Raw genomic sequence first — 27,057 nt, forward strand, 5'->3', positions numbered from 1 at the left:
CAATTCCCCGGCGCATAATAATACAACTTTATTACTACAAGTAAAATTACTGTATTTTCTATGTGCTGTTAGAGCATGTGTGTGAAGATCTGTTACACAACCTACATCACTCTGCAAATCACTGACTGCTGGGAGTATTTAACGCTATCACCCTTTGCCATCAGCCCCCAGCAAATGAGTCCTGACCTTTTATTCAATTGGTCATCCCTGCCCTCACAAGCAACAGCAAAGACACAAGAACTGAAGTTCTGATACTTAAGCGATGAACTCAGGAAAGAGGGTTGAAAACTGGACCTCAGGGTACCAAAAAGCTTATACAACTATCTCCTGGGCTACAGCAAATACCACTAAAAGCAGCTCCAGGCAGGGCTGGGGGGACATAGAGATGGGATGTGCACCAGAAGACCAAAGTTTGCTCATACTGGTGGCTCCATCATCCCTTTTCACACCTTCAGGCTTTTTTTGGTCTACTACTATAGACTGTAACAGCTAAGAAGGCACTGTTCAAGTAGTGGGAGCCTGGTCCTACGCATGGTCTGAGGTTCCTCTCCAATTCTGCTCACCCACACCCACAAAATTTGCTCTTTGCTGACCATTTGAGACTGCAAGAGTGTTTGAGTAATGCTAAATGTCACAAGGCTGCTAGGAGTTTTATTTCTTCCCCCAGTGTTTGGAAAAAGCAAGAAATGGACAGGTGATGTGAACTGGCACTGTTAAAGATGATCCAGTCTAATAAGATCATGCAAACTTCCTGGCTCTTGTCACGACCCCATCTGTCTTGTGGGCTTCGAGCTGGATTAAAGAATTACGCATAAGCTATGAAAATGATCCTCCTGAGGAAACAGTCATTTGGAATAACTACAGAAAATCTTCACTTTTGGACAAGAACCTCTTTCAGAGTTCTGGTGGTTTGGGGTTTGGGTTTTTTTTCTTAAGGGAGCAGAGAACCACAATAGTATCTGCAGTCAGAGGCTCCACTTCGTGGATCCGTATCTCCTCAGATCCTTGGTATGACAAAATCCTCTTTCCTTAGAAAAATAACTTCAGACCTTAAACTTGAACTCTGAATTTTTACAGTCTTGTCAATATTGTGAGGACTCAAACATGATCATGTGCCTTCACAGGTGCCTGGCAGAGACAAGCCACCAATTAGATTTTGAACTACAGTGATGTGCTGATAAAGCTCCCTCTTCATTCAAGGGCAGTGGAGCTCACCAGTGTTGTTTTTCAGGGTTCCTAAGGCACAAGCAGCAGTTTCTCACTCTTGTACATCATTCACACCTAGCTAGAAATACACTGCTGCTTGATTCCTCCCTTAAAATCCTCTAATTTTCAGAAGGCAGCTCCCCAAGGACCATGTGTGTCCCTACAATGAACCTTGAAGGCCACAGTGTGGTGTAATGGGTACAGCTCCTACACAGCTCTCATTGTTCCCACACAGGAACTTCAACTGAAGAAATAAAATGAAATTACAAGAAATGAATCAAGTGTTTGCAAAAAGCTTTTTCTAAAAATGGAAAAATCCCACAGAAAACCACCATCTCACATGCCAAACCAGCCAACTTTTACCTGAAGCACTACTCAAGCAAAAAGACAAGCTGCAGTGTTTTGTAATGTGAGTATATTAACACAACATGAAAATTCCTATTCTAACAGCAAGGAAAAAATAGAGCTCAGAAGACTGAAAGTTTATCAACTATCCATCCTTAAAAACTTACACTAGAGGTTGCCTTGCTCTGAATCAATTCCCTCCATCAAAGGCTGATTAGGCTCTAGGATCTACCATTACAGCCTTTCACCTGTAGACCTAAGACAGGACAGAGAGGGTGAAGACCTGCATTGAAGGAAAGTATATCTGAGGTTAGTATTTTTTGCCCAAATGGAGATCTTCCATTAAGAAGCTGTTCCAAGTGGTGGCTGCCATTCCACAGGCTTCATTCTTCCCTTACTTCCTCAATTTTGATCAAACTCAGGACATATTATGTCAACTCCAACAGGAAATCTGACTTAAGCTAACAGTCAAAACCCTGATCAGATACAAAAGTTCATGTCGTTGGTCTTTTTTTCCTCCCTTTCAAGTGGCTGCATGGTCTTAAGACAACACCAGTGTGATTGGCCAAGGTCATTGTGAAACACACAACCGAAGGCCCAGGCTGAGTTTTATAGGCTAACAACTCCCCCACACCACTTTAAGCAAGTGTTTCCTTTATTCTACAGCCCCAAAGGAATTGTTGCTTTTGCAGAGCACAAAACAAAAATGCAAGTTCAGAGAGTATTCTGAAAAACACAATCAACACAGACTTCATAAAGTTCACTCAAAGGTTTTGAAGTATGCTCTCTAGGTCTAAATTAGATACCTTTTTTTGAACATGGGGAGGCAATTTACCCTCTAAAGTAGCCGCTTTTCATCCAGTAGCTCAGAAGAGAACATGCAAGATATCTCTGTGAGCTGTGTGGGTGCCTGACACAGCTGTGACAAGCACACTTCATACAGCCCTCTTAAGATAAGGCTGCCCTACTAAACGAGGCAGAGTAAAGATATTACTTGCAACAGGTTCTTATTCCTTTGACAACATCCCATGGTGTTAACTTCACTGCTCTTGCACAGTCTGGAGCAAGGCAAGGACTCACATCTCCCAGCCACCACCAAGTGAGTGCAGGAATGCAGTGGGAAGGAAGGATCCTGCCGCTCGGCTAGGCTGGCATCCCCTCCAGCCAGATCAGGCTCGCAGGCTGCGTACCCACAGCACCACGTATTGTCTGTGCCTTGCCCACAGCAGCTGCAGCGCCAGAGGACAAAAGCTACCACAACCTCTCCAAAGCTGAATTTGCAGCAACACGTTGCTTCTTAAGGAAAAAACCACAACATACTCATTTCAAAGTAGCCAGCTGGTGAGGAACAACAACAGGGAGAAAGGAAAAAAAACACAAACCACTTAGCACCACTTCCCTTTCTTTCTCTCACATGGAGTTGAGAAGCTTATATTAATTGCAAAGCATGAGAATCTGAACAAACACTCTCCTTGGGCAACCAGGGCCAACCCCAGGAAAATATTTGCATCTATGGGATGTGCAAGTTGTGTAACCAGCAAAATACCAAGACAGATAAGGCAGGGACCTTTCATTAGGATGTACAGAAATTTGCAACTCTGCAGTGCTGACTCAGGCTAAGACAAGCTGCTTTAGTTTTCTCTCCCTCGCTCTAGCCTTCACGGGGGAAATAATACCAGCCAAATTCATATCCAGTCTGAAGCCACCAGGTAGTATTTGCAGAGCTGAATCAGAAACCAAAGCAGCCTTTGATGGACTACAGGAGAGAACTGGGTTTCCTGCGATGGGAGTTCTCTTCCCACCCTAAATGTAAAATCTTAAGGAAGTTATTGGTGCAATAAGGTTGGTCTGCCCTGGACACAAAAGGCAACTTGACTGCATTACACGATTTCCCAAGCCCAAGGCTTGATACGGCCTTGTCTTCCTAGATTTAATTACATATATATGTTATTAGGGAGTTAAGAAAATTAGTTAGAAGGTCATATAGTTACAAAACCTTTGTGAAAGGGATGGATGGATCCTAGTTTCTCCTGCCAGCTTTCAAAGACCCATATGCGTGCACGTTCAACCAGGAGAGCAAACAGCCAAGTGACACAGCTGCAAATCTTCCAGAAACCTATAAACCATCTCCTGTTGACAAGGCAACCAGCATGCTGTCGGTCGCAAAAATTAACAAGTAAAAAGTACTGTTTTGCCACAGTGCATCCAGCCAGCAGCAGGTTGATGCCAGCAAAAGGCCAGTCCTAAGCACGTACCTAGGAGCGCACAGGAGCTGCCAGGACCCGATGCTGTGCCAGGTGCCTCCCTTTCAGGACACTCTTCAAACACAGACCCTGTTTACTGTACTGAAGGTCAGAGGGAAAGGACAACAAGGAAAGTATCAGAGCAAAAACATATGGTAACTGCAAGCCCTGATATACTGTCCTTACTGAATTAAAAACCTCCTGAGGGTTTTCGTACTTGCCCTCTCTGTTCCTGAGAAGCATGAGATAAAAAGTACAAAAGTTTGTGGTGGGCATATGTAGCCAGGAAAGAGAGCAGGGAGAGATCAAATGCATTATGAAGAAAATACACCATATAATGGAATAGAAGGTATTTTTTTGCCTTTTTCTGTAGCACAGTATGTGTGTTTCCCACCTAGGATGAGCCAGAAATTTCACCTCCAATAGACTACCTGCTATTGTAAAGTTTGAAGCGACTGCAGTGCACACACTAGACTTCTACAGACTCTCCAGAGCACCATTTAATGGATGTCTGAAGGGATGGGAATTATAGCATGAGTATCAACAACAAAATTGGGGTATAAAACTGACTGTTTTTTTCTTCAGGGTTGTAGCAGTGAATCATGCTGACACTACAGGCATGAGATGGAGGGTAAAGACTCTGGCATGGCACCATCCCATACCAAGCAGGCTTGCAACCAGCTGTCAGCACAGGGACTCAGAGGCTGAGTTCAAGCTCTGTGGGCTCTTGCTGCAGACAGGTTTCTCGCTCCCAAAACGCCCAGTGTACCGCACTTCTGCCACCAGGCTAATTATTCCCCAGCAAAAGGCATGATGGAACAAGTGCTCCAAATCAAAGGGGAAACTCAGCCAGTCAAGAAAATCCTCCCCAGGCTATCAGGCTTTATTCCTTCCAGTTGGCTCAGCTTCGTTTTTCTAGTTCCGTCAAGAGCAGCTCTAGGTCTCCTCCAACCTGCTCCCAGCAGACCATACCAGGGTCTTCCAAGAAACCATGAAGGTTCAAGTCAAATGGAACAAAAATCTACAGAAACTGGCTCCATCATCCTCAAAGCCCCAATATGCCATTTAGCAGTACTTCAGTGTTAGTAAAAAGGCTCTTTTTCCCCTAACAGAAAGAGTTTGACCCACCAAGTCTGGAACCCAGACATGCAGCACTTTTTGAGGCACTGGAGAGCTCCTGCTATCACCTGCTGGTTTGCAATCTGAAGTCTCCATGCCATTGTTTCAGCTCTAGATTTAGAGGTCTCATGTCTTTCCCCACTGCAATACAATACCTGTTTGGGCACATGCAGGAGGAGGTCAGGAGCTCCTGAGAAGTATATGAATAACACCTGACCTATGTTAGCAGCTACTTGGCCTCTGTATGGAAGTTTGAACCAAGGACAAAACTGTTCCATTTGTACCTACACTCTTTGCCTTCACTTGGTTAAAACATCCCTTGTTCTAGAGCTGGGACAGGCTTGGAGCTCTGTCCTCGGAGCACCTCTGAGAGGTGTTTAACTCTGTCTTCCAGTTGCTGTCTGGATGACATCCCTCTCCTCCACTCTTGGCCAGCAAGGAATCAAAATGAAGGGTAGCTTCTTGACCAAAGGAAGATGAACATGCTTACCAGATGAGACAGCCAAGGACAGACCACATTCAACAGTCTTGTCTCCTTTTTGTGCTACCCCAGCCTGCCCAATGCAGCTAGTTAAGGTGGGGCTCATCTCACCTACAGCACAGACCTCTCCACAAGAGCCCATCATCCAGAGCCTCTATCATCAATGAGCAGAGGCAGGCACAGTGTGTCTGACCTGTTTCAGTTATCCACCTGCATTACAATGAGATGGAAGTGCTCATTTCCTCTGCTGCCTGTAAAGGGGGACTGAGGGGCTGGGATGTTAGATGCCGACATCTGGACAGGGGAATTGCACCCTGATATTCCCCATCTTGCACTTTGCTGGTAAGCTTTTCAGAGAGAGACTATCTCACCCTGCCCCTAACATGAAAGCACTTCACCCCCCTAAGGCCTGAAGGTAACACTACACTTCAAGTGGGAGATGAGAGGCCCATGCCCTTAAGTGTTTGCCATCAAGAAAACTTCACAACACCTTCCCTGTAATGATGTTCCAAGTGGATCCAAATAATTTTGGGGGATGGCTGAAGAGAAGGCAGAGCTGCAGGTCTCAGCCTGCCTCTGTGTTAGCAGGTGAAGAAAGGAGAACATCCCAGGCACCAAACACTTTGTGCCACAAGAACGGCATTGCCCAGATAGCCCGCAATGCTCCCTTTGTGCCTATCAAGAGATGCACTGTTACTGCAACCCTAGGGTATTTTACCATGTCCTGCAGCCATAGGGAGGAGGAGAGAAGATCCAGCAGGCAGGAACTGTGCAGCAAGATTGATTTATTTAATTATTTTACAAACTCTTTTATAGACTTTTTTCTTCATAGTCTAATTGGACAAAGGATCAGCCACCCCTTGGGGTGATTGGCTAAAATCCTAAAACATCCATTGTCAAAATATTTTTCTACTGTACTATAAACAAGACTTTTCAAGGCTGCAGGTGTTTGGTTGTTTACAGAACTCTGCTACCTCTTCTGTGCGAGAGAGAAGTCTCTCACAGACTTAGAAAATAGCAAGAAAATCCTTGCTAGCAGCATTTTTGTATCTACAATGCACCATGACAGGCAGGGAAGGATGAACACATGCAGCAGGGCTGGGTCAAGGACATGGGAGAGGAAAGGATAGAGCAACAAGACTGTAATTTCTTCTAGTATAGAGACCTGGGATTTACAGGCCAACCTTGAGGACTCTTCTCCTTTTCATGACTTCTGATATACAATCCTTTGGGGCAGGCAACATGGGAGCTTGATGCAGACAACTGCAAAATAATGAGTCTAGGAGCAGGAAGCCAAAGCAGACAGCGCATGTTAAATGGAGCTGTCACGCTACTGGGCTGGCCAGGGGAGAGATGGAGGAGCTATTCTGAGATTTGTGAAGCCATCAGCCCTCGTGCTGCAGAAAACAACAAAATTAAGCTCAGAAAGGGACTGCAGGCAGAATAACTCCCATGATAACAGGATGCATGGGGAGTAAGTTGTTACAAAGGGCCCTCAAATCAAATAGGGGGGAAAAAGCAAGCATGGAAGAGACTGCACAAAATTCACCCACAGTGGGACTGAAGAGTTCAGAAGAAAATGAGACGTTTCATTCAGCTCCCTGAAAGGGTGACTTACTGTTGGCAGAGCTTTTTCTCCCACCCCAGCATTCAGTTGTCACCAAGCTCACAGGCTCCTACCTCAGATTTTAAACATTATCTCTTTGCATTCTAATCCCAACAGTTCTTGCTCCCAATGCCCCAGCAGAGCAAGCCACGATGAGAAAGTGTGACTGCTGGTTGTCCACCTCCATGCAGCAGCTGCCAGTCAATCCCACTTCCACAACACAACCCATTTGATTATTTTGATCTGTTCAGGTGGTAGTGTTCCTTTTTTTTCCTCCTCCTCTGGGATTTCTTCTGAAATTGCTCTAAGCTGCAAATTGAATAAACTAATTCCAGGTGCAGAGACTTTGAAACAAAGGAGATGAGAACCTGAACTGACCTTAGAGATGCTGCATTGCCCATCAGCCCAGTCACTGCAGTCAATATAGTTCAACCAGCTTCAGTGGAATTTGAACAAGATTTCACAACCCTGTTGCAATGCAACTGCAGGCCTTGCCAAAAAAACATGTACTTAACAGCATGCTCTGAGAGAGCCCAGGCCTCTCCTAGGCACTCAGCTTCCCACCTCTTCACAAGGAGCACACTTCAGGTAAGCAACTCTATACATCTTTCTTTTTAAACTGTACATCTTCCACTAAAACGCAGGAGGGCTTTCCTTAGCCTTCTCAACAGCATCCTGCAATTGCCTTGTTTTTCCTTTAAAACAGTAGAAATTTCAAGCCAGCTTCTGCAGCTCAATGTTTGCAGCCATGGATTGGTGACTACAAAATCCAACTAGCTGCCCTGGGCCTTTACAAATCCCCAGCCAGGGACCTGTACATTATGTGCTGTAATCCTCCCCCATTTCATCTCTAAAGCTGGCTAGTACCAGAGGCTCTTCCCTATCACCTCCCTCAGAGAATCACCACCAAAACCTCCCATGTTGCCACAGCAAAGACTCAGCAACAACTGCCCTGTTTAGAATATCTTAACAGGCTACAGCCCCATTAGAATCAAAGAAGGAAGACAAACCTAAATCCCAGGAATTACACCTCTGCATGGGTGGTTTCATCTCAGCAGCCTCCCTTTGCTCACCTCCCATCCTGAACAGGTTTATAATCCACTCCATGGTTGCCCTGAATTACCCCAGAGGTGACCATATTTCAGCAACAAATTAAACTGTCATGATACATTCCTTTCTACACTGTTTTTTAAAACATGTGAGCTCTGACTGCCAGAGAATTGTTTTGGAAAGATTAGATTAGGTGCCTCGGAAACTGCTTTGGAAAAAAAAGTAAGGGGTTTTCGCTTCTTGAAGAAACCCACCATTTTTTGGTTTTTTTTTTTCCCTGTGAAGTTTGTTTTATTTTTTAACCTCAAAGATTTGGTCAATGAACTGCATCTTGTTTTTTAGATCTTTCCACAAAAGGTGCCTCGATGCAGATGACCAATAGGGAGACTGCTCATTTTGCAATCATCCGCCACCGACACAAATTAAAATTCTAAAGCACTCTGATTTTTAAAACAATCCCCATCCAAAGGCCTCCAACATCTCTATTCAATTGACCAAATCATCTTACTGTTTTTCCAACTCACAACAAGACACTCAGTTTTATCATGGGATGTCTATCCATTTCTTCAGACGCAAATCCCATTTACAGCCTGGAAGACTGACATGCAAAGGACTGCCATCCCAGCCCTCCACTCACATCACTTCTAAGACCAGACACCTAAAGTATTAAAATAACAGCCAAGACAGCCTTGCTTGAAAGGATAAAAGGAACAAACCCCCACCTTCTCAGGGCTCATTGTGATAAGAAAGCATTTCTCTCATCAGAAAAATCAGACTAGCAACACGTCAACAGCTGGGTGCTGAATCTTTTGACGCTCATCAGTTACCAAAGGAAAAGAGAAGCTGATCTTGCAGTCAAAGTGCCAGACTAGGACAACAATTTCTGTTCTAAGCTCTGCTCTGTTCTAAGCTCTCTCCTCCTGTTAATGTGAATTTCCATTCCCCAGTTCCCAGCTGTAAAACAAGGGGTTGTAATGTCTCTCCTCTCCCTGCCCAGTGTGTGCCCCAGCTATAGGCACCGGTAGGTATTTGGCAATTTTTCACTTTCTAGCAGATATGAGGAGCAGCCAAGCCTGGACACTTCATAGACTGGAAAAGGGTGGCTACTTGAGATATACACCACGGAGGAAGAGGAACGGCAAAGGTATAAACTGATGTCTGCTGAACACAGATTAATGTGTTCATCATAGAAGTAACGCGAAGCAGAGGACATCTTGTCAGGCCCCTGATAATCAGGTGCAGTAATTGTGGGGATCAAATGACTATAATTTGCTATGAATCGGAGATTTCCACCCTCATCCATCTACCTCTCTGCTTTGCCACAGACCTGGTGAGACCCTGCACACGTCCCTGTGACTATGAGCCACACCAGCACACAGCCTCCTTGTTTCTGTGGAAAAGCAGGAGCTGAAGCACTTTTCCAGGTCTGGGTCTGACTCTCTCACACCTCTGTCTCCCACCTCCACCATGGTCATGGTAGTCATTTCTTTCCAGTGCATATGTTTTGAGAATCAATACCTTGATATTTGGAAATTATAGGGGCCACCAGAATAGCTACAGAGCCATCAGCTGCAACTGAGTACAGCAGAACGGAGGACATACAGTTGCACTCTTAGGAGAGAGCAGATCTGACCCTAAAAGACTTCAGTACAGCCACCACACACCACAGGAGAACAATGAGGCAGAAAGTGAAGCAGGGATTTGTGCATACCTCCTCATCCATCAGCAACTATGCTGACTGCCAGATGGGAGGTGACACCACCAAGCAGCACAGCAATGTCCTCCCCCTGCCTAGCCCCCAGCACTTACCCTCATCCTGCCTCCCACTCTTGCTCCCAGCAGAGCAAGAAGCCAACACATGCTTGTCGAAGCAGGTCAGGGAGCACACCACTCACCCAAGGCTGCCTGTGTGGAAAGTGGGACAAGCCCTCTAGAAAAAGACAACTGGCCTCTTACAATATCATGCAAATCAGGAAAAGGCCAGGAGAAACAAGATTGGGAGAAACCTTGTATGACCAAGGTTATATTGCAAGGTTATGTATTCATCCTCTGCACACAAGGGGGGAAAGCAAGGGGTGTGCATGCACACACACACCGGAGGTACCTCCTGCTTTCACCAGCATTTGCTAGGTCTGCATTCTACAAAGGAGAGTTGTGCTGTTCACAGCAGGAGCCTAAGAGAGTGGGACCCAAAAGGAGCCATTGCATCTACAGACAGAGATACAAGGGGAGACAATGAAAAAAATTAATCACAGAATTAACATACATACAAGCCAGGATCAGTCCCATATTTACCTATAACAAACAGTGATGTTTTATTTACTTAACATAATCAACTATTGTTTTATCTACTTATCATACGAACCAAAGCCTGGTTGCAGAAGCCCAGCTGTGTCCTTTTCCTGGAAGGTGAATTTCAGTCCCTCACATAACATTAAGCCCCCTGACATCCAATGTAAAGCCATCAGCAGGGAAGGAGCATGGCTGCTACAATCGCTACAGAAACAGAGGACCTAGTGCCACACCAGGAATACTGCTCTGGCTGCTGCTGTGGCTGTCTGAGGTAGGATGAAATCCATCATTTTCAGGCTCCAAATTTATACATTCAAGCTTATTCTATACACATTGTTTGAAGTAGGGTGAATAGAGCTGGACGTAAGCCACAGAATTGCTGAAGATAGCACAGAGTGTCAGAGCACTCAATGTGATCCTGGAGCAGGCCAACAGGATGGCTGCCTGTTACCCCAACAAACTGCTGATGAACAGAGCTCACTTCTCAGCAAGCCTCTAAACAAGATCCCAACTTGCCTCAGGCACAAGCACTTGCTGACCAGACTCTTGTTTGGAGATTTTTCACTGGTTTGCCTTTCTCAAGGAATATGGCCCCATGCACTTACACTGCCAGCCAGCCATGCCTCAGTTCAGCCCTGACCAGCAGGAGAGCCAACGCACCACCCTGCAAAACAGCAGCCTTCACAATGCCTTTTTCCACTGATCTCCTCCTCGCTTCTCTCTCTGCAGAGCCTTACCCAGGGAGAACAGGGCAGCCTGGAGCAGCCCCTGCTGTGCACACCTGCATCCCTCATTTCACTCCTACTCCCTGGCTTTTTAGATCTTGCTCCTCTTCTCCCAGTAAGAGCATGACATCCTCTTCATTTCACAGGCCACAGCTTCTCCCTCGCGTCTGCTGTTCTCTCAAGGATGCTAAACAAGCAGAAGACGTACAGGCATCTTCCCAGAGACATTGCAGCAATGTCTCTTTTTTGTATTCGTCAAGTTATTGCTCCCACACACACACATTTAAACTCAGCTCCACCAGCTCTTGAATTTAACTTGCATACAAGCAGTCTGATCTAGAATGGATTTAGCTATGCAAAAGGAAAAATCCTCTTAAAGTTTGGTCCACAGCACAGCAGTATACAAGTACCTGGGCTGCCACTGCCTCTGCATTATTAGAGTGCCCCTCACCCAGGGCATCCTATCCTTTTAGCAGATAAGCTAGGTATTTGCTGGTTATCTACTAGGTCAGTATCCCTCCTAAAGAAAAGTCCAGTGAGATATGCAACCAGCTTAGTCAAGGCCAGATGGGGGGTCAGGACTCCCCAGTTCACAATCCTGTGGCTTTAACCATGAAGTCATCTTTCAGCACAGAGATCAGCTGTTCCAAGAGGCCACACTGCTGTCAGATGGGCACCACAGGGAGGTCAGGCATTAAGACAGTGAAAGACTATTCCCTCCATAGGCATTTGGGTCAGTTAGCACCACACACAGGAAGCTGTAGAACCATACTGCACTGGTGAGAAGTTGGTAACAGGGTTTTGGTTTTACTGAGCCGGTCATTAAACAGCGCTGGTCCCACTTTATAGAGATATAGGTAGCAACACCCAGAATAAAACAGATCATCTAGAAGTATTTACCTCTGGATATCTGTAATTATAAACCAAACATCATCAGCTTCTCTCTCTCCCTGCAGTAAATAATTAACTGCGAAAGAATATTCCTCTTGGCTCCATCCTCCCCAATCAATTCTGCTTTGCAACAACGTGCCTGGATTGCTCGCTGTATCAGTGCACCCAAGTGTTACCCAAACCCCCTCGAAGACAGAGGAGAGGTGGAACTGTTCACTTCAGTACAGCAGAGACCTTTCCTTCAGGGTACAAGGGGGCATCGTGGCATAACTCCCAGTACTTCAAGCAAACAGCTATGACATACACAGCTTAGCTCATGCACTGCTGCAACATCACTGCAACCATCAGCGGAGGCGAATCACGCACTCTGAGCACTCCAATCACACCCCTCTGGACTGCCTGAGCCTTATTGCCAAGGCAGAGCAAATCTCCTCCCCTGAAATGCAAGGTTTTATATTCCTTTCATTGTTTCTGAAATATCCTCCCCACCCCTAGAATTCATCCAGGGGTAAAAAAAAAACCAAACCACAAAACAAATCAAGTCTTCTTTATAACAGAAACTTCATTTTTTAAGAGACTTTAATTTTTGAATACTAGATCGAAGTTCAGTATTGTGACTGCTCGGTCATGCACTATAACCTGCACAGTGACCTGTTCACCTCTTGCCACCTCCCCTCAGCAACCTGAATTTCATACAGACTCTGCAAGTAATAGGTGAACCAGAAAATTTTCTGAGCACTCATTCCTTTTGCCCTACTGAAAGACACCTCCTGGCTGTAAACCCCATCAGGGAGGAAGGATGATGCCAGGAGGAAAGAAAACTGCCTGGCAGGAAGGCTGGGTTGGTCAGACAGCAGATGGAAGCAGGTTGCATGCAGATACACAGCCAGGGAACAACACAAGGGCTGCCATTTGATCCTGGTTGCTTTCTTAAGATACAAAGTCAAATTCGGTTTTGAAAGAGGCATAAGGAGAACACAAGCAAAAACAAGAGCTGGGGAAAACCTCCAGAATTGCAGGAACACCCTTCCTAAAACAGCCAGAAAAAACAGGGAGAGACAGAGAAGCATTACCACCAAGCAAACATCTTCATACTTACACACAGTCTGGGTTCAGTTTTACATTTTTACAGGTTTAAACACATACCAGATTTAGTTGAGCTGACTATGAAGTGCTCAATAAAGAACTCCACCAGGAAGGTAGAGAAAAAGAGGAGAAAAGGCTAATTTAGACTCAAAAAGCATGGAAAGAGAGGTTCAAGAAAGAGGCAGAAGAAAGAATAGAAGGAAAACCATGACGCAGAAGAGATAAATGAAACAGATACCAGGGACAGTTCAGGAAAAGATAAACCATGCAAAAACGGAATGAAAACTGGAAGGGAAAGATAAAGAGAATGAGAAACATGCCATGGCAGATCAGTTGAACAGCAGTTGGCAAATAGATAATTTATTTAATCTCATCTGTATTTGTCAAATAATTTGTTTGATTAACACTCTTTTGTGGTCTTCAGCCAGGTATGGAGCTGATCAAATATCATGTCATAAATATATTATTAGATTAATACAAGTAAAATTCAAATACATTCAACATTTTTATCTGCTGCTTAATAAGCTCTGCTTCTAAGTTTACAGTTCAAAAATGTTAAAATAGAAAGCTGGGAATAAATTACAATTAGATAAAAATTACTTGAAGGACGACCATTTTGCTTTACCTAGACTGACAAAAATACAGTATACTGTATAACTCATCTTGAGAGACAGAAGAGGCGACATTCCTACTTTAACCACCCTCCCACAAGGAACTCCTCTCTACAGGCAGTACTTTTTGTCTTGATTTTATTTTGTTGAATGTTTCCCCAATACTCAACTTTTCTACTCCATGAAGGTTTTTACCCCCAAAAAATCTGGTGAGCTCCAAGGGCAGCCTAAGAGAAAGGTAAATTTCGGGTGCACTGGTAGCAGGAGGGAAGGCAGTGAGAGCCATATCCAGCCTGGAAGCAAATGTTTATGTTTAAGCTGAGCTTTGCTCCTCTTAAAGGGAAGGGAAATCAGGTGAAAGATGGACAAGGATGCCTCAGGATCTCTACTCTGACAAGGAAATTTTCCCACACCGCCAGCAGCCTTTTCCAAACCTCCCTCAGAGAACCAGCGAGGAAACTAGGAGGGAAAAAAAAAAGACCAACTGGCAATTTTTCAGCCTGTTTTTATCCCCCCTCCCCCAAGACAACAGCAAGAATTGGTCTGAGAATCCTCAGACCATGGGGTGAAAGCCACCAAGGTAAACCATCTCCACGTGCGTGGTGGCAGGGCTGCCAGGGAGCCCTGGGAAGCAGAATCAGGCTCAAGAAGGAACCTGTGGCCATGGCTTTCTAGGCCAACATCAGAGGAACACGAGGCTACTCCCACTGCTGCTCTACCTTCACCACTGGCAGCAGCCAAGAATCAAACTCACCACAGGAGAGAACCACACCAAGGGCAACTCCCTGGGGCCAGAAAAGTGTCCCTTGGGTCACAAGTCCTGTTTAAATATCTCAGCAATATCCCAAACTGAGATAATTATTGCTAATTACAAGATCATTTTTATGTAAACATGAAGGGTATTACCACGCATACTTCATCTCTTTTTAATTAAAAGAAGTAAGAGGTTTGCTGAGATAAAAAAAATAGACACGCTGACAGCTCCCACCCAAAAGCAGACTTTTCTGCAGTGATAACACCCATCAGCCTCCAGACCCACCAAGAAGACTGAACAGAGAAATCAATCAGCATCAGCCTCCCCAGTGCTGAAATGAAACAGTTGGCACGTTATTAATCACACAGGAAAAACGTTTTACGAGGACAAGGAAAGGACCAGACACACAGAGGGGGGATACACATGGATTCAGTCATGGCTGTCTTAAAAACACTTGGGAAAATCACACGAATCTCCAGCTGTAGAATTAAAATATTTCAGAGCTGTGAAGGATAAACACATCAGCAATTCTGACTACAGCAACTCTTTAGCTAAGCCCACACCAAACCTCATGTACTTTCCTCCATTCAAAACCAGTTCCTGCTCCAAGCTGCACATCCTACCCATGCCAACCAGACTAAAATACATTGTGACACAGCCTCACCACGAGTTCGTATCCTTTCTGCATTTCAAGGACCTACCCAGGAGCAACCTGCACGTCACAGGCTACAAGAGATATGACCATCCAGCTTAGCACACTGAAATAGTCAACGGCTTGACTTGCCATGCCATGGCTTAACAAGCCATTCCTGCTGCACAGTCCTGTTTCCAGCTGTCCTAAGCATTTCTCCAGCCGCTCCAGAGTTCGCCAGTCCACTGTGACTTCTCATAGTCTCTTCTGTCTCCAGGCACGCTCCACTGCTTGAGGCAATTTAAATACACCCCCAGCCAGGACCTGTATGGGCCAAGCGAGCCATCAGATGCACCTTCACCTGGGGTGAAGATGCTGCAGCCCCGGACGCCGCGACACCCTTTGCAGGGCAGCAGGGCGCAGGCAGCCTCGGCACGCCGCAGAGCCCCGGCGGCGAGCTTCCCTAGGACGGAGGGAGGGAGGGAGGTGTCACCAGCTCCGCAGAGCCGCATGCTCGCAGAACGGGGGACCTCGCTCACTTGCTCACAGATGCACACAAATACCTGCGCCTCCGCCACCTGCCTGTCCCCTCCGCGCCTCGCCCCGGGCCTGGCGGCGCCTGGCACCGCCGTGGAGCTCGTCTCTCCTGGAGGGTGCCAGCCCAGCAGGCACCTGCTTTAGCAAAGCGTGGCGAGTCTGGTGCTCCCCCTTTGAAGCATCACAGGAGCAGTGTGAGGGATGCAAGGGGATGAGGGAAGACGGGTGCAGCGGGCTGCAAACTAGGGGTGCGAAGAAGAGGAGGTGAACAGGGCTGCAGCTAAGGGATATGGAGGGGAGCGGGAGGGCAAGGGAGGGGAAGGAAACAGGGCTGCAGCTTGGGAGGGGGAGGACAGGAGGAGGGCACAGTGGGTGCACAAGGAGGGTAGGGGATGGAGGGCAGAGAGAATGGAGGGCAAAGAGGGTGCAGAGGCTGTGGTTCGGTGGTACCCCACCACCCTCCCGCCCCAGCAGCCTGCCTGGGCTAGGGTCGGCAGGCAGCGCCCAGGCAGCACAGTCATGGCGCGGCCGGTGAGCAGGTGGGTGGCCGCCACCACTCCCAACAGCCCGGGCCCCGCCACCGCCCACCGGGCCGAGGGTCCCTCCCTTCCCACCGCCGCCCCGGGCACGGCGGGGGCAGCCACAGCACAGCGGGGGTACGAACTTGGCGGCTGGGGGGAACAGCCCCGCTAACAGGTGGCGGCGGCGCTGCCGACCCGTCCCCGCCGAGCCGGTGGGCGCTGCCCCTCCGCGACGGCGCGTCCCACCCACCCCGACCCAGCGCCAGCCCGCTCCTGGCGGCCACTCACCGGCTCGTCCACCCCGCCGGGCGGGATGCGCGTCCTGGAGAGCGGGGCGCGGAAGTTTAAAGCCGGGTAACAGTATTACTCGCTTTTGCCCTTCCAACGTAGGAAAAACCAAACTAGACGAGGCGCCCCCCCAGGCGGGCGAAACCCCGCTCCGCTCCTCCCCGCCGGGGGCTTCAGCCGCGCGTCGGCCCGGCGGCGAGGGGAAGTTTCCACCGCGGTGGTGGAGGCGCCCCCGGCGTGCCGCGCCCGCCCCGCATTGGCACGGGGCGCCGGGGCGCTGTACCGCCGCCGCGCCCGGACAATGTGCGTGCGGAGGGAGCGGGAGCGGAGCGGAGCGGGAGCGCGCCCCGCCGGCGGCCGCGGCACACGCCCAGCCCGCGCCCCGCCCGCCCGCCGCTCGGCGCCCGCCCGCCGCCCCTGATTGGCGGCCCCCGCCGCCTCCGCCCTCCGGGTGGGCCGCGCCGCCCGTCAATCACCCGCTGCCGCCCGGCCGCGGGGCGGTCCCTGGGGCGGTGGCGGCGGCGGCGGCGGCTGCGGGGGGTGTCGGGCGCTGCCTCGCCCCGGCGGGTGACCCCTGTTGCCTCCGCGCCCCGGGAGCCGCCGGGATCGCGTGCTGTCCGCCGGGGGACCCGTCTGCGCTTCCCGCCCCGCGGCGGCCCCTCCGCAGGAGCGCCCCGCACCCGAGGTGAGGGGAAGGCCTGGCGGCCGCTCCCGCAACCCGCCCTTCCCCGCGGGACTGCCCGGGGCTGCGCTGCCTTTGTCGGCGCCCCACGGAGGCGTTCTGGGGAGGAGGACCAGAGACCCCTGAAATGTAGTGTTGATTGCCAGTCACGGTCCTGCCTGATTACCCGTTGCGCTAAACTCAGCTCACAGGGTGCTTTTATCTGGCCCTTGGAAATGCCTAGAAAAATAGATGACTCCAAATTATTCAAGTGCAATTAAGGCCACAAAAGAAAAGATACCTGAATTGACTCCGTATAAGGCAGATGGAGTTCAGTTAGGCTTAGCAGCAGAGATACGCACTGTCTGAGCAGAATTACTTCAATTTCAGATGAAGGTCCGAGCGTGTTGAAAGGCTCTTGTCTGATCTTATTTGGGTCCCGCAAGGAGCACTGCTGAAGCAGAGCTAGTAAATATTGATGGACTCAAGCTTCATGTCCTGAAATCGGGTCTCTCAATGCAGTGCTTCCCGTTCTGTCACAGTACACCAGACATTTTCTACTACTGGACACTGTGATTCCCCTATTACTATTCGGAAACTGGATAGTGGTTTGCATAGTCACTGTATTATCCAGCAGCTTGCAGAAGTAATCAAGCTTTGATGCAGAATATGATGTCAAATAAAGTACACACTCCTGGTACTGGAAAAGCACTGTTCTCTCTGACATATGTTTCAAGCACACTTCCACAATTTATTGTTTCCATTAGAAAAGTATCTAGTAATCTGAAAATCGATCTAGAAACCATTGTTCTAGATACTATGCTTGACACATAATAAAAAGAAAGCTCATGCCCTGCAGAGCTTGTAGCAAGAGCAGATTAAACATGTTCTAAGGATACCCGTTGAGAGAGTTGTGCAGGTTTTCTCAGGTCTCAGAAACGTGTTGCACCAGCACAAACAAACCTGCCAGAGCACTTTTCCGAAAACCAGCACGCAAACAGACAGGTCCAAAAAAAAGCTGAAGTTTTAACCTACCTCGAAACTGTTCCCTTGCTTCTAACAAGCCCTCCTGACTCTGAATGACCTCTCAGTTCTCCACAGAAGCGAGGGCCGCAGCTCGCGGAAAGCCAGCATCTCTCCCGAGCGAGCTGAGGACAGAGCAGCAGCACACACAAAGGTGATGGGTTTCTCCACAGGCAGACACACGCACGCACCATGCACCGCCTCTCCGGGCTACCTGTCTCATCTTGTTTTAGCCGTTTCTAACGAGCAGGCAGGGTACTGGAGCATGCAGAAATCTCGCTTTTTGAAGCACTCTGAAAATGGGCTTGTATTTTTCGGTACCTATGTGGCCCAGAAGAACTTGTCAGGGAGCAAGCACCAAATAGGTAGTAAAATAGGCACAGCTATGGGGGAACCTCAGGTGCATGCTTCTTGAGCTTCTCAGTAACCTACAAGAAGCAAGAAACACCAGAAGAGGAGACTGAAACTGCCTCTCTCTTGCTCATTCTTCAGTGCCAGATCACATCAGGCTGTGAGATACCTGAGGACTATTTGTTTGCAGACTGCTGGAAGACAGAGACAGAATCACCTATTGGTGAGTCATAGCCACACAATCGCAGAGGGGTGATGGCACAGACTTGAAAAGACACAGAGAGTAATAATAGCTTAAAAGTGTCTTCTTTCCCCTCCTACTTTTTGATGAAAAAGCAAAATATTGGGACTAGATCCTCAGCTGTGGCAAAGCAACATAACTCCATTGCTTTTGTCAGAGCACAGATTTATACTTTTTGAGGTCATAGACCGTTCTGTTTGTAAAAAATTTTTCTTCCTGAGCAGATTATTCCTTCCTTTCTCTAAACTTGAGTTTAATTCTTGGAAAAGGTCTGGCTTGCAGTGCTCTAACTGTTGTAAGCCTTGCTTGACAGGAAAGGAAGGCTAATCAAATACTGGGTCCACTGGCATGCAGAGCAATAAAAAGGAAAGTGGGAGTATCTCAGGCTCTTACTGCCACAGTAAAATTCCCAAATCTGCAGTGGAGTTGAAAAGCCATTCCATCATTCCCATACCTTCAATTTTTCATGATTGTTTTCACCAAACTGTATGTAGCTTGCAGTTGGAAGGCCATAACTCATAGACGTGCTTATCCTGTCATGACTTTTTGTACCAACACTCTAAATTCAGTCTGTGCATCACTGATTTTTGTAGGTGCTGTGACCCAAAACTAACTCCTTGATATTTTCACCCCTAGTCAAGATGTAAACTTATCTGTCCACTGTGTGACATACAGACTTATGCCAAGAGCTTAGTGAGCAACTGAACTTGCTCATCAGCTACAGATCAAGGCTACATTGTTAAAATTAGAGTATTTTTTTGAGTGAGTGCTAGTAGAAACACCCAAGTTGAATTATTCTTTCTTTCTCCCTCAAACTCAAAAGAACATGAGAAGATCTTCTTCTGATCATCAAAATCATCAGCAAAGTAGGTAACAGTAATTTTTTAGCTTCACAGTGATACATACTTAAATACATCCAGATATGCACCATATATTTTTGATATACTGGAGGGTTTATCAGTTCTCAGCAGACACAGAGTAGATTAGTGGTGTCAGTTGCTATTGTTGTTCTGGGTCTCCTGTTGCTTCACCGTATCTACAAGTTCACCTGACTTTTAATCATGCAGATTGCTTTCTGGTTCTTTCCATGGCTTTTGAACTCAACCTAGTCCATTTTCCTGGATGCACATTTTTTCTGTATAACCAAAACTTTCTTGAAAAGTGTTTGCAAGGAAAGCTCTGTCACTGTGCTCCCTTTAACAATGTCTCTGAGAGCATACTGAGAAAAGCAGAGATCCCTGTGAATTTTGCTTCCCCATTGCACCATATTCTTAATGATTTTTTAATTTAGTCCTCCTGCAGATACACTAGACTCAAGAAATTTGCAAGTCCTTTTCTCATACTGGGATGTTTTCTTGCTCATCTCTCCCTGAGCTAAGAGGATGAGTAGTGTCATGGCAGAAAACAAACTGATAAGCAGTTGACTTTTTAAAATTTCTGTATTTCTAGGGAATGCAAATTGTTTCCTTGTAATATCTGACAAAGTAACACAAGTAACTTGCCATGGCAACCAGCTTATGGAACAGAAAAAATTATCATTACAAGGTGCTTTGTTACTATAACATGGAAAGAAGCTGAGATCTTACCAGTTTTGTTCACTTGTGTGCCATGCATCATCTAGGTAGCAGAACCTGTCAGTAGAAGTTTGTGTTCAATTCAGTGCAAGTCATCTGCCTTGTGGGCCTATCTGATACTTGGATCAAAGCTGCAGTGCAGTCAGAAGGAAAGAAGGAAGTGTTCAGAAGAATTGAAACAAGGCTGGATTCTCAGAAACACAAGGACAAATCCATTTCCTCAGCAAGCTGATGCAACTCTGAAGATGCCAGTAAGAGATGAACCAATTCTGAAATTAATTTGCCTTGCATTCTCTGACAGTCTCCATTATTTTACTGTCCTCTATTTTTTTTTTCTTAAGTGAAGCAAGTCTGCATATCTGTAAGTACTTTGGAGTTACCTGAGACAGAGGATGGAATAAGCTTGCGAAATCCATCTTCAAACCCATTCTCTTTAGAGGGACAGACTCATTGCCACACAGCTTCCTTGGGTTAGTGAGTGAATTTAGAAATGGCAAAGGGAATCAGCTAAGGGCAGAGAGGGGAAACCCTCATAGTTATCACTTTAGGAGAAAATAAAAACTGAGTTTTGTTAGCTCAGAGGAGGACAATTTTGAAAACTGTTGTTTGTGCAAAGAGTCACAGAGGCCAGTGTCACTATCCTGTGCTGAGGATAGGCTCATCTGTAGATCTGGAGTGGGTCTAGGGTATGCTTTACTCTGGAGCCGGAAAGGATGTCTTCTGTGGGACAGATTTGAAAAGCGAAGGAAAAACTGAGAGTTTCTTAATCCCTTGACTACTGATTTGAGCCACAAGTAACACAGCTCGAACTGTGTGATGGAATGAAGTGTATGTTCCCCCTTCTATTTTAAAAGCACTCTCCCAGTCTGTTCATGCACTAGTACTAATGCTTGAGAAACAGTGGCCAACTTTCTGAGCTGCCTGGGGCCTAGCTGAATACACAGGTAAAATTCTTGCGACTCATGGACAATTCTCTTCTGGCTTCCTGGTGAGGTTATAGAGAAAATACTGCTAGATTACAAACCCTGACAATAGCATGACTTGGAAAGAAGCCTTTGAAAAGAAACTCTTAACATATCAGATAAATCTATGTGAGATGCAAAGCTAGAGTTCACTCTTGACAATGAATTCTTATACTGTGAGTGACTGACTATAAAAATACTTGGGAAAGATCTGAGTCTCCTGCAGCACAAAGAAACCATGAGATAAATGAAAGTCATCTCAAAGGAACCATGCTAAAACTGTTCAACACTATAATTTAACACAGTCTCCTAGAGACTGGAAAAAGTCAGCGGGCTAATCCTTACTGCAGGTTGTACCAAGAGAGACGTAGGCACAAGAGAAATCACAAATGTGAAAAGTCACAAGTGTGTACTGTCATCCCAAGGGCCTGGGAGTCTTGGAGATACCTAAGACTTGGAAGCAGCAGTCCAACTGAAAGACCACACAGAGAAAAAAAAAGATCAGTCAGTCCTGGCTGCAAAGGGTTTTTAAGACAGACACTGAACTGGAAAGATCTCCTGGAGTAATCAATTAACAAAAGAAAACACTGAATTAATTAATCAGTCCTCAATAAATCAACAAAATCTTCCTCTATATCATCTCCAAAGACATCACATTGCTTCAAATGACCCAAGCAGTGAATGGGACCACTTTGTTTTTAATCCCCAAAATAATGGCATTAATACTGGATTAAATGCTACTAAATAAAAGTGCTCAGGCTTCTTTCAACATTTGATATGTTGCAGAAGATTCTGGGTGGGCAGAGCAAAGTCGTCAGTTCTGGAGGGTTATCTGATCCAGGACAGGATCTTTCTTATCATAGATTTCCTTTTTGAAATAAGCAAGGCAGCATCTTGTCAGGTGCGTGGCCCAAGCTCCACCAAAGCTAGAGAGAGGAAAGATTCCAGTTGACTGAAATAAATTTTGCTTACATTTGGATTTGGTCAATTTTGAACTGAGAATAGAAACTTGCAGAGAAGATGCTCTGGAATTGCAGAAATGAAAGGCTTTGTAATCAGAGCTTGGAAGTGGAAGATCTATGTTCCGTAGTTTAAAAATATAGACAGCTGCTGATTCCTTTTTTTTGCTATTAAAACCCCACAACCCAAACACACACGCACACAGAGGAGATGTAATTCAAAGACTGGTTATTTCCTAGTCAGCCTCCTTGTAGAGACACTGTGGGAATGAACAACGATCACATCTCCCTAGATCTGGTATGCAGTAGTTGGTGACATGAGGCCCTCACCTGAGTGGATGATGGGATGGTTGGACTTCAGATTTTGCTGTGTGGAGTGAGCAGGGGGAGAGATGAGATACGGGTTTTACCTCTGAGTATTTGCAAGCAGTGTTGCTTTCAACAACTGCTTGCTAGTTTCAGTCTGATCTGAAGCACACTGCCCTCTGCAGTGTCCCATTTGTTCCTGTGGGTGTTAGCTTAAGCCCCCAACAAATGTTCTTTTTGACTATTCATGCTTTTTTCAGGGAGATGTAGCTGATCATGTGGTGTGTCTGGAGCCTGAGTTACTTAGAAATGACACGGATTCTTTCATGAAATGCCCCCACCTCATCAAAAGTTGCCAGGGTTGATGAGGTCCTGTGTCTCCTTCCACTCTCTGCTGAGCCTGCCAGCGTAGATCAGCAAGGATCACATAGGGTAGGAGGCCTGGTAATGCAGAAATCTGCAAGTTGGGAGCCACACTGATTTTCCTGGCAGTGGCTTGCTGGCATATGTACAGGAGCTTTTGTTAGCTGTCAGCCTGAATGGAATGTCAATCATTCCCTTGGAGCCTGATCTTCAGATCACTGCACTCTGAGAGAGGGCTTTTGCCTTTGTCTTCATACAGCAATAACTCAGGTCTTTGGACGTCAGAAGCCTTGTTTTTTGTTAAGAAGTCCTTGTGATATTTAGTCCTCATGTGATTTTCTTTTTCAGACTCTACAGAAAAGTTTGAACACTTTGCAACTGATACGCTACCAGGTTTTTTTATGGGACAGTTTGGATCACTTAACATGCTCTGGGTCATCTGTCAGTTTTGCTGGCAGGAGCCAGATTTCCAGAGTGGAAGCAGGATGAGTTGCTAAGGGATGTCTTGTGCTCTATATCATTTCTGCATTCACTGATGTGCAACAGATTTATCTGTGTAGTTCAAGGCCTCTCTGTACCAGATGAGTTTCTACTGAAATCTCAGACCATCCCACATGTCCTCCTGGAGAAGACACTAAGATTATTGGTATTCTTTTTAAAATATTCTTCTTCTTCATCAGCTAATGCTGATTTTCTTCCCCTCAGCATCAAAGAACAATTGCTAACTACATCTCTTTCTTGCAGAAATTTCAAAGAAGTGTTGCACAGCATTATTTAGGCACGCACACATGGTAGAACTAGATAGAATTAAGGACATTTGTGTTTATCTGTTAAACTACTGGTTCCTTTTCCTTTGACTGTTTTTTAATATACTGGCCACACATTGTCTCTATCCCTGCCATGCATCCCTCCTCATCATCACACTCAAGCTGCTGAGCCTTTTTTTCTCTTCTATTAAGGCCCTCACTAAATTCTGGTTTTCCTTCTACTGTAAGGAGATGCCATGAGCATCTCCTCATGAGTTCCATGAGTGCCATGAGTTCCTATCTATGCAAGCAAGTAAAGCAGATGTGAAGCAGTACTCACATCAAATAAAACCACCCTGCAGACTGAAGAGGAGGATAGAATCCAGCCTCCCCAGCATCTCTCTGCTTCTTAGTGCTCTTGACACTCCAGTGTATGTTCTATTCCTACCCAACCTTAGTAAAGCTTGCTTATCTGGTCCCTTTCCATCACAGACAGCTGTTTTCCTCCGTGGCAGCCTCTTCCTGATGCTCTTGTGCAGTGTTTCCAGGTCCCCCTTCATCCCTTTCTGTGATTACCTAAAACACGTGCTGCTGCTGTGACGAAGTCCATGGGTGACCTCAGCCTTGACGTTATTTATAGCAAAGGTAGACGCTCTCCTGCAGTACAGCTGCTTGTTGTCAGAGCTAGAGATGCTGAATTATAGAGCTCCCTGGGAGCTTGTGGTGGTAGCGGTATTCCCACATCAAGTGAGATCCAGGTTAAATATTGGAAGGACTCCTTGGCAGTTAGGTTATGCTCTGGTGTCACTATCCTGTCTAGGCTGTCCTGAGAGACCCCTAGTAAAGGTGAGGTCATAGTCCTTCCACACAAATGCCTTCAAGAGCAGCACAGGGTTAGAAATCATCCCTTCAGTCAGCGACATGATGTAGTTGACCTCTCCAGGGTATTTCTACACCTATTTCACACGATTTTCTTCTTGCTGGCAATTACCCCATTCAATATCACAGACCCTACACCGAAGCCATAAAGTTGACCACGGCATCTTGAGTTTTTTGTATGCAGTTTGGTCATCCCCTTTCTTCTGCTGCTTCTCCATCAGGGAAGGTGAAAAGCAGAAGAGGACCTGCAGTCACTCGCATCTTGCAGGACTGGTGCAGGTCCATTGCGTGTTCTAGGTAACTTTTCAAGCAGATGTTCATGAGCTCAGCAGTGGTGTGACTCTGTGTGTGTGTGTGCGCATGCAAATCACCCAGATACTCTCTGAGGGCTTTCAGGGGGCCAATGCTAAACATTTTAGAAGTCAGACCTCCTGCAAGATTCCTAAGCTGAGATGCCCAAAGCAACACCTTGCAAATTTCTTCTCTGGTTTCAGACTGATGACTTCGTGTTTCCCACTTTCAGTCAGCAGACAGTTGTTGGGGAAATACTGAGGTTAACGTACAAAAACACTGATCACAAATGTTACGTGAATCCAAGTGATTGATGGGATTTCAGCCATTGACTATGATAACATGGGTAAGCTTATGTTAATCTACAGATGTTGTATTAACATTGAGCCATTTCCCAGTTCTCATTAGCAGTATGCTTTGATAGGGGTAGAAGGTGTTAGCTGTAGTTTCCCTTCAGTGAGCTGTTTAATCATTGGAGCTTACTGGCAGTGGGATTTGGGGGACTTACGTGATCACAAAGTGAATTAAGAGTAAAACAATACCCTCCCTCTGGCTTCTCTGGGATAGTGCACAGGGGAGGGAATGGGTTCAGAGCTGCTCTGTTTCCCCATTTAAGTGGCACTGGTGTGCTCCAGAGAGGACTAAGCAGGAAGCTGCTGCCTCCTTAGTCAAGATCTTCCTGGTTTTCAGGAGTACACTCACACCAGCTCTCCTGCAGAACAGCACATGGCAGTGAACTTGTTGTAGCATGTTTAGCCGCACGTTCCTGTTGGCTTACTGAGGTCTGATCCAAAGCTTACTGCAGATACAGGGAGGATTCATGTACTTCTTCGGTGGCCTTTGGCCTACTCTGTGGAGGCAAAAATACAGCTGTGATAGATACATGGGTGAGTGAGCCCTGCATTACCACCACATTGCACTCTGAGGAGATGGCAAAAGGGATTCTGCAGCCCAACCTTGTGTGTCCCAGAGCAGTAAAAGCAACATGAATCCTACTTAATAAGTAATTCAAAAGCACTTTCTGGTTTGTGAATCATCTGCATCCCAGACTTTCTGAGGCTCTTGGGTAATGAGACAAGAACAGTGCAGCTTCTGTAGTCATTTCTACCTGCTCACTGGGCTGCCAGCCTGCTCTGGCCCTAATTTTGAGCTGTTCTTTTAAAGTGCTCTCTGCCACTAAGCAATTCTCATCTAGAGATTTCAGACATGAAGTAATCCTCCCAGCTTTTCTATAAAAATAGCCAACTACCATTAAACCTGTTTTACAGGTGGGTAGGCTGAGCTCCAGTCTGCCTGAGATCACAAAGTGTTACTTAGGGCCAAACTGCCTGGGCTGACACATTCCTGCAGCAGGGATGACCACCTTTCTTAGAGGAAAAAGTGCCCAGGCTGAGGGAGGGCTGGCCTCTGTTCATGTACATGCTTTGCACATAACTGTGAAGCAAATAAACCTCACTGGCTGCATGGCTGGAATCCAGGTGTCCCTGGATGAAGATGCAAGTGTAGGGTAAACTAAAGCGCTGTGCTCGGCTCTTTGTGCTGAGCCGTCCGGCAGGTGGGAATGCACAGCTCCGCCTGATTGCTTATGCCTGAGTCACCTCCTTCAGCATTTGCCATTGCCTAGCATGTTAGCATGCTGCCTGCTGGATAATAAATGACTTCATCTGCTGCAGCAGTGAGGATACTATTAAAAATTAACCCTGGGAAATGGTCCTGCATATTTTTTTCAATCAGAGCCAGCCAAGGGAGAAGAGGAGAGGAATGCTGTTGAAATGAGACTTGCAGAAAAGGCAAGTGGTGAGTTTTTAGTAATGGGGATGGTTCAGGCTTCAGTTTAATCACTGCAGTTGTTGGCATTCAATGATCAAAATTCAGAGGGCTTAAGGCACTTGATAAAGTTAAAAGCAGTGCAGGTAGAAAAGGCTCAATAGGCATATTGCAGAGGAGGTCAAAGAATGGGATAAAAGGGGATTAATGTGCTGCCATGTAATTTATGACCTGTTTGCAGGAATAAATGAATTTAGCACGTGGATATTATTACTACTTGTAAGGAATGATGCCTGTAGATGAAACACTCTCCAGTTTTGGTTTATGTATTGCACACTTTTCTCATAGTATCACACTTAGAACCACACCCTACCTATAGCAGCATGCAAAGTGTATTTACAGAAGTGAAGGATTTGTATTAAATATCTCAGGAAATAGAGCAACTGAGAGACAGATATTTCATTTTCTTGGCTTCTCTTGCCTCCAGCACCCACACAGTATCCATCAAATTGTCTGGAGTTGAACCCTCACAGGCTGCATTTGAAGCT

General features: G+C 46.3%; 2 protein-coding genes across 5 annotated transcripts in view; one reads left to right on the forward strand and one right to left on the reverse strand.

Annotated features, from left to right (window-relative positions):
• HRAS (HRas proto-oncogene, GTPase) overlaps nt 1–18,181 on the reverse strand; it is a 41,984-nt gene extending 23,803 nt beyond the window's left edge. The window contains exon 1 of one of the 4 annotated variants that reach the window (XM_032111619.1): nt 18,083–18,181. The gene's annotated coding sequence lies outside the window, so the exon portion shown is untranslated. Of the gene's footprint in view, nt 1–16,386; nt 16,764–18,082 lie in introns of those variants that run through there. The other 3 variants (XM_032111622.1, XM_032111621.1, XM_032111618.1) reach the window with 3 other exon arrangements.
• Nucleotides 18,182–18,242: 61 nt separating this feature from the next.
• LRRC56 (leucine rich repeat containing 56) overlaps nt 18,243–27,057 on the forward strand; it is a 78,567-nt gene continuing 69,752 nt past the window's right edge. Inside the window, exons 1-3 of the mRNA XM_032111609.1 lie at nt 18,243–18,644; nt 19,486–19,528; nt 20,284–20,487. The gene's annotated coding sequence lies outside the window, so the exon portion shown is untranslated. The remainder of the gene's footprint in view (nt 18,645–19,485; nt 19,529–20,283; nt 20,488–27,057) is intronic.

This window comes from Corvus moneduloides, chromosome 6 (genome assembly GCF_009650955.1).
Source record: "Corvus moneduloides isolate bCorMon1 chromosome 6, bCorMon1.pri, whole genome shotgun sequence".
Classification (NCBI taxonomy): domain Eukaryota; kingdom Metazoa; phylum Chordata; class Aves; order Passeriformes; family Corvidae; genus Corvus; species Corvus moneduloides.